Below are 8078 nucleotides of genomic sequence, written 5' to 3' on the forward strand. Positions count from 1 at the left end.
AATGAAGGCGATATTCCAGTCATCGTAGGCTTGAAGCAGCAATATATTTATGGCTCAAACGTGTTAATGTGTAGACATAAGAAAGATGCTGGAAGAAGTAGGACCCATTTTTTGTAGCTCTGTGGGCATGCCCTATAACAGGGGTGTCAAACTCATTTTTGTTGTGGGCCACTTTTTAGTTACAGTTTCCCTGAGAGGGCTGTTATGCCTGAAACCATATTTTTAAAAAGTCAATAACGGTTTATTCCACTATTGTTTAAGTTACTGCAATAAGGGGTTCGGTAACAAAAAAATGCTTACAATATGTCACTTATTTATTACATATGAGAATTTAAACATTTGGTAGGGATTTTAGCAAGCATCATGGAAGTTGACATGTTTGGTTTGCTTTCGTGGGCCACATAAAATTCTGTGGCGGGCCAGATTTGGCCCCTGGGCCTTGAGTTTGACACCACTATAGTGTTTGACAGTTGGCTTGATTTTTCATTATTTTAAAGCCTCGTTTTTTGTTTGAAATATTTGGGAATTTAATTCACTTTTGTCAGTGTTGCTAACAACACTCTCTGTGGTGTTAAACTGACAAGACATTTATATTGGCTATGCAGCAACAAATGACAGCACTAATTGTCTTTTTGGCCTAATGTTTTTGGCACATCTTGACTTCCTTGCAGAGGCACTCCAAATGTGTCAGATTGTACGGAAATCTCTAGTGTGCAGAATTTAGACCTATTCTCTGGCCGGATGACTGTCCATCACATTTTGTTTTGTAAAGCCATTCTTTTCGGTCACTTTGGCCGCTTGCTTGGATTCATTGAATTCACCCTTCATTTTTGCAAGTGTTCCATTTTGGCAACCAAAACAACCTCCAAGTTGCAGTTTCAGGGGAAAAACAACCAACACGATGCTACCACTGCTATGCTTTTGAATGTTTCTCTGGTCTGGCGACATGCAGTGTTGTTTGTGTGCCAGATTTCTTCTTCAAAAAAAAAAAAACCCCCAGGAGCTGGTAAATTGTGACGAAATGGACATGCGGAAATCCTCATCTGCATAAACAAGTCGACTGTGTTGCGGGTGTAACAGGACACAGATTAAAGCATAAATGCGGAATTATCCTCTAAATTCCTCTTGTTAATCTCAACCTAGCGCAGTGAAAGTGACTCCAAATACGGACGCCCATCCAGAATCTGCCAGAAAACTGTTCGTCCGGTCTTACAATGTTGCAAACTAGTTCTTTGCTGCAAGTTTATTTTGACCTTGTTGTAACACACCAAGGTCAAAAAGCAACACTTATCTGGAGCACACAAGGTTAAGCTTTGTTTTTTTTTCCCCTCCACTTTTTTTTTTATCTCAACGTGGCCTTGCTTTGACAAGGTTGTCTGTGTTTTAATACAACACGAGTAGCAGAAAGATAGTGAGGTCATGTCATACAAATGGCTTTGGGAAATTGGAAAGAGTGTGATTTCTGCGAGGACCGTGAAGCATTGTAGAAATAGTCGTGAAATTTTATGCGCTTGTTCGAGTGTTATATTCATGCGTGTGTGTGTGTGTGTGTGTGTGTGTGTGTGTGTGCGTGTGTGTGCGTGGGAGGACCAAGGTCAGGTTATGTCATGATCTCTGCAACGCTTTCTGCAGGATACACATACATTTCAACCTTGCGACCCCCCCCCCCTCCCACTCCTCTCTTTTTATTCTCACTTCCCCGTCACACACACACACACACACACACACACACACACACAGCTAGAGCATAATCACCTTGCCTAAAAATGTAATGATGGCTTGGGCACAGCCAGGAGGCCTCCCCTCCTTTGGCATTAGCCACCCACGGGGCCAGGAGTGCCATCTGAGGGAAGAGAGATATTTTGGGGAAAGGGAGCTGTGTGGGGGGCGGGGGGGGGGTATAAGAGAAAAAAAGGAGGAGGAGGAGAAGGCCACGATGAGAGATCTCCACATTGGGCAAGAGAAGCATCTGATTCGTTCCTGCGGAGGGTGAAAACAGTTGATTGGGACAGAGTGCAAGGACGGAGTGGGGAGAGGGAGAGAGGGAGGCAGAGAGGGAGGGAGGAAGGGTTGAGTGGTGGTATTAGAAAAATGTTAAGAGGGCTCGAGAGCCTGGCGGTGCTCAGCAGGCGGTCATTAAAGTACACTATCAAACATTAAAGACACGCAAAAGCAAAATTCTTTGTGAAAACGCCTCAACGCCGGAGCCAGCGTCTTAATTAGCTTTAAATATGCTGAGTGGACTAATGAAGCTGTACGACAAAAAAAAAAACTGTCCTCGGGTTGTTGCTGCAGGTGCAAACACGCGATTTTGTTCTTGGCATCCGTTTAATTATGATCATTTATTTTAACTAACGAAGACTATAAATCAAGGCAGCTTGATTTCTGTCGCACATTTCATACACAAGGTAACTCAATGTGCTTCGCATAGTTACAAAACAACATTGAAAGGCAAACAAATGTAAGACAATTTAAAAAAACGGAATAATTCCACTTTCAAAAGCAAAAAGTAGAGAAATACAAAGTTTAGCGGAAATTCCTCCTCCAGTGTCATTGTCACATACATTGTTGCAGCGAGGCGACAGGTCTGCATTGTGGGGTGCTCCTCTGCCAGGGTGGGCTCCCCTTCTCTTCCTCACACAACCCCCCACCTCCCTTCTCCCCTCCGGCGTTCCCTCCCTCCCTCCCTCCCCTGCCTGCAAGGCTGCCGTTGTGTGGGGTTCATCCGCCATACATTCATACACCCATTGATCCCTGGGAGCCAGAACAGGGGGAGGGTGCGGAGGGGAGGGGGTGGCTGTGTGTGTGTGGGGGGGGGGGGGATCACCAGACTTCAAGAGGAAGGGTCAGGAGGAGCCATCGGGGATTGAGCAGTGGAATTTTGTACGAATGGACACTTGTCAATACTGTACGGCGCTGAGGAAGACAAACCCGGAGGTTTGATGGATGCGCTGACGCCGTTGGTGTCGTCGCTGATGACAATAGCGAGCTTGAGCAAGCGGCGGCACACCGTGGAACATTGCAGAAAACAATTGCCCCCCCCCCCCCCCCACCATCCTCAGCCCAAAATCCGCACACAGGCATAAATAGGCCATCATTTTTGGCACTGACGTCATAAAATATTGTCGTCTGGAGGTGTTGTTATTCTCCTCAGCGTGGAGACCTCAAGAAAATGTGCCCGTGAGCTTGTGTTGAGATTGAGCTCCCCTCCTGTCTAATGCCACGCTAATGATGAGTGACATGGGCCCTTATCCTGAGAGCCCTTTCCTCCCCTTTTTCCGCACCCCTTCGCAATCTCCCGGGAGCAGCCTATTTGCCTCGTTCTAATTGCATTTTAATTTACATGTAAGCCGCGGGATGGAGAACCGTTTCGTTTTCGTTTCCTTCCTCATCCACAACCGCCGCCCATTCAGCATATGGTGCTAAGCGGGGAATTTCAAAAGTAGCGCGGCAATGATGCATGTCCTGAGCTGGCTGAGGCAACATCTGAATCCGAATCGGAATCATTTAAATTGGCCAAGTATGTTCAAAACACACAAGGAATTTGGCTCTGCTAGTTTGAGCCACTCTCGTATTGCAGCAACAAGCAACATCCCAGCTCGATCTCTGTGCATTCAGCACGTCGGCATTGGCGTCAACTCGAGTCAAGTTTGTTAGTCTCCTGCGGAAATCACACATTTTATTCCCCATGTTTTTCTGATCTTGCACATACATTAATTATAGCTCTCCAATGTTCAAGCTGAAGTTGCTAACATCGGTTGGTCGCTTACTTTGATGCTGATTTAGTGTGTTCATGCTCACAAAATGAGACACGTGAAGGTTGAAGGGAATTCCAAAGCATTGTTATGGTTTTGTTTATGTCTTTGTCTGACTATTGTTTGGCATGAAACAGGCATATTTCATCACGTTTTCATTTGTAATGCATGCCAGCTTAAGCTAGGCGACTTGGAAAAACTTTACAAGGGGGAACCATATATTTGAAAGAAACATGCTATATTTCACAGTTTTTGTTGGCACAGAAATCTCCAGAATTGCAGTTGACTGTTTTTCGCTATGGCTGGTTCAAACCACAAAGACGTCAAACGCATGAATCGCTTTCTTCACACATGCTAACATGGATTGGCTTCAAAGTTTTCATGTCGTTTGCATCCAGTTGGCTGCGGTCCCTTATTATGGGCGGTTCGGGAAAAAAAAGGATTGCATTCTGCCATTTTATCACTGTGCCCACCCACCACCACTAACATTATTCATTCGTAGATGTGCAGGGACAAGAATTACGTTTATGATCCAATTGCTTAATGTAGCACTAACGTTGGCTGTCAGAACGAAGGTAGCATAGCTAACCCGTTAGCCGTGTGGAGCAAACCGTTGTTCAACAACAACAACAACAAATGTATTCTAACCCTAACCCACAGAATATTGTTCTTTAATGAGATTTATTTCAAACTTAATCCCCGTCAAAGGGAGTGGAGGAGCTCTTCGTGCTACTTCTAATGACAAGTGTGACCTCTTTGTCACATCTGACATATGGCCGTGTAGAAATGTTTTTTGCACTATTGAGCTTTCCTTCCGTCTGTCTGCTTGCCTTCCTTCCTTCAAAACGACAAAAAGGAAAAAATATTCTGCCATTTTTGCTTCGACTATTATGTTTTATGTTTTGTTTTGTTTGTTTTTCAAAGAACATTTGGTTTTGTAGTAATCTTGCTAAGTAGCAACAGAAAAAGAGTGTGAATAATTTGGGGACATGGTGGTTCATGGTGTTTTATTACTCTATTATTTTGTTCTATTTATTTTATCTGTTACCACAAGAGTCTGACATTCTTTTGCTATTGCAATGCATCCTCTCCAGTGAAAATCTAGATTCCATTGCATAACCAAACAAAAACTATTTTAGCCATGATTGGAATAATTTCAGGCGTATAATGAGAAAGAATAGTGGAGAATGACCTGTAATTCTTTGTCTCAATTCCTTTCAAATTACATAGAATGTAATTTTCAAGGAATTTCTGCACTTTGGAAGATGCTTGCGATGAGGTGTAAACAAAAGTGGCGCGAGCAATGATCCCTGTGGTACTCCATGGCAGACGATGTAGGTTTGTGAGTGGAAATTTAAGATTTAGTCGACCAAATCGAGGCAAAGCTCCAGCAAACACTGCTGCTCAGTTGAATTAAAGACCCCTCCGAATTGTGAAATCACAAGTCAAATCATGTCCTGCTTCCTCTTTAGAAGGTCGACAGCAGTCCAGACCGAATGAAGTGTCCTGGGCAGATAGACACACAGCAGGTGGGGGGTGGCTGTTCATGTCAAAGCCAAACCTGCAGCCATCTCTCCATCAAAAAACGTAATAAGAGCACGAGTGGATAGCGAGCTTGCAGATAACCAAGTTTAATGTGCATGTCTATCTATATGGAAATTCAGCCACACGTGCCGCAAGCACCCCTCCTCTTTTTTTATTTATTCATAATTCACTTTCCATTGGCTGCGTGAAGAGCAAAGAGGAGACGTGCGTGTGAGGAGGAGCGAAGCGATAAAGCCCGCTTTCTTTGCACGAGGCAAGAGCGCAACGGAGATTTGTATTAAATTTACAGAGATAATAGAGCCGCTGCTGCGCTGCGCTTGTCATTGTTTGCCTAAAAAAAGAGGTGACAATCACTCAAAAAAAAAAAAAAGTGCCTTGCGCGGCAGTTTTGAGATCACAACGCACACATACAAAGATTTCGCGGCTCAACGTTATCTTTTATTTTCACAATTTTCTCCCGCGCCAATTGCAATTCCCTCGTGTGTGAACGTTTTGCCGAGAAAACATACTGGGCGCAATGACATTTATATGAACGGAATCGTAGGATTTCTTTCATTATATGAATTTATTCCCAATGTCTGTTTCTGGCACTCTAAACGGATGATTGATTTTTTTTCTTCTTTTGTCCGATCGCATTTCAACTTCTTTGCCTTGCCATATCAATCCTCTTTTATTCAGTTGAAACAAAACTGTAGACGAGCAAAACTAGCAATCTGCCTACGTGAATATCCATTTAATAATCAGCATATCTGGTGAGGAAAAATTTGTATTATTGACATTTTTTATCGAATTTTTTTTGTCATGTTTTTTGGCCGTCACAGTTTTGCCTATTCATATCGTATTGACGGTTTCTATAATGGCCACAGATCGGATGGCGTTCATTCATCTCTCTATTATGCAGAAAAGCATGAAGAAGATATTTTTTTGGGGGGACACACACAATAGCATTAGTGTTGAATGCTTGTCTCTCAGCATTCAGCCAACAAGCTGTAATGCCTGGAGAATGTTCCTCAAAGCAAATAATCGCCTTGGCGGCCCGAGGCGAGTCTGCCGGGTTCTAAACATGTCGTGTTGGCAGCGTGCGTCGCTGTCAATCAGCAGTCAGTACCCTTGAACACACACACACACCACAACGCAACATCAAGCTCTCAGCACTGGAATTGAGCATGTGTCACAAGTGCTGCGGCTCGCTACCGCTCACAGCGTCAGAAAAAGCTCCTTGTGCTCCAACGAGACTTGAACAAGTAGATTAGAGCCTCGGCAGGTTAGCCTCTTGCGCCGTCATGATCGATTACATGTTCACTGAGGAGGCAAAAGTGCTCACACACCTTCCGGTATGTGAAGGAGGAATAAAAAAAAGAAAAGAAAAGAAGAAGATACGCCAATCGCAAAGAAACTTGTTGCATTGGAAAGATGACAATTGTTGGTGGTTGAGGCCATGAGACGGATGTTGTTACGTTTGTGCTCTCAAGGTCAAGAGCAAGCAGGAGCGGAGATGTAAGTACATCCGTGCTGACTCATACAAAAATATGGGAGGAACCCCTCACAGTAATACAAAGAAGCCTCAAGCCCCGGAAAAAAAAAAAAGGAAAACGCCCGCTTCAGCAAAGCTGAACATAATTCACTCGGCTCATCTTTAACCAACGCGAGAGGCAGTGAGGAGATTGCTTCACTTACACGCCTGCGTCCCGGGTGTTTCCATCCGATACGCTTTGTCCGTGATAGATCTCGCTTGTCCTCATGTGATGGTTATTTAAAAGGAGAGCCATGGATTTTCTACCCCACGCAACAAAATGGCAAATCAATACGCAGGGCAAACTGAAAGAGAGAGCCAAAGCACATTTTAGACAGCAAGCATAAACATCGGAGGCAAAATTCAACCTGCGGTGAGACGGCTTTGAAACGACAACTGTGACTGCAGAATGCCAAAAAAACTGTCAAGGACTTAAGATGACCGGATGTTGCCATTCGGTCCGGCTTGTGTGTGGATGCAAGGAATGGAGGACGACGATGCACTCTAAGTGTGGATGCTTTGAGTTGTTTTGTTCCCAGATGCACATTAACACCGTTCAACAAAATTATGACTTTTTTTTTTTATCTGATTCTGAAGACGCGCTCGTTTTTGTTTTTTTGTCTAGTGCATTAGGTTTTCATAGTACAGTCATACCTCGGTTTTCGACTATAATCCGTTCCAGAAGGCTGTTCGAAAACCGATTTGTTAGAAAACCGAAACCACGCTCTTTAAAAAAAAAAAAATCTTTATTGAACACGTCTGCTCACAATGGAACGCTACACGAGGAAGTGTCACTTCCTCGTCTACCCAAGGAAGCGTCACTTCCTCGTTTAAGGAAGGCGAGAGGAGTCAAGTGGCGCATTCAGGTGCACTCAGTTTGGTCGAGAACTGATTTTCGGTCATAGTCCGAGGCATAAAAAACTCAAAATTTTTGGTCAAAAACCAATTTGGTCGAGAACAGAGACGTTCGAAAACCGAGGTTTGACTGTAATAGTAATCATATCATATAATCATATATTTAGGAATGTTTATGAATGAAGGGTTAGCTTCAGCAACAGGTAGAATAAGTTTCTGAAACGTCATGGATGTCAATGGATGGTCAAGTCCGTGCTGCTCTACAAAAGATGAAAACCGTCTCAAAAAGCTGAGGTGCTCGAAAAACAAAAATCAAGAAACTTTTTGGCATCGGTGTCAAAAACATGTTTAGGGACATCTTTAGCCATCTCGGATTCAAATTTGCTGTCGACCAGTGTGAGTACTGTGAC

Source organism: Hippocampus guttulatus, chromosome 16, assembly GCF_054856545.1.
Source record: "Hippocampus guttulatus isolate MCC_2025c chromosome 16, RoL_Hgut_1.0, whole genome shotgun sequence".
Lineage (NCBI taxonomy): Eukaryota > Metazoa > Chordata > Actinopteri > Syngnathiformes > Syngnathidae > Hippocampus > Hippocampus guttulatus.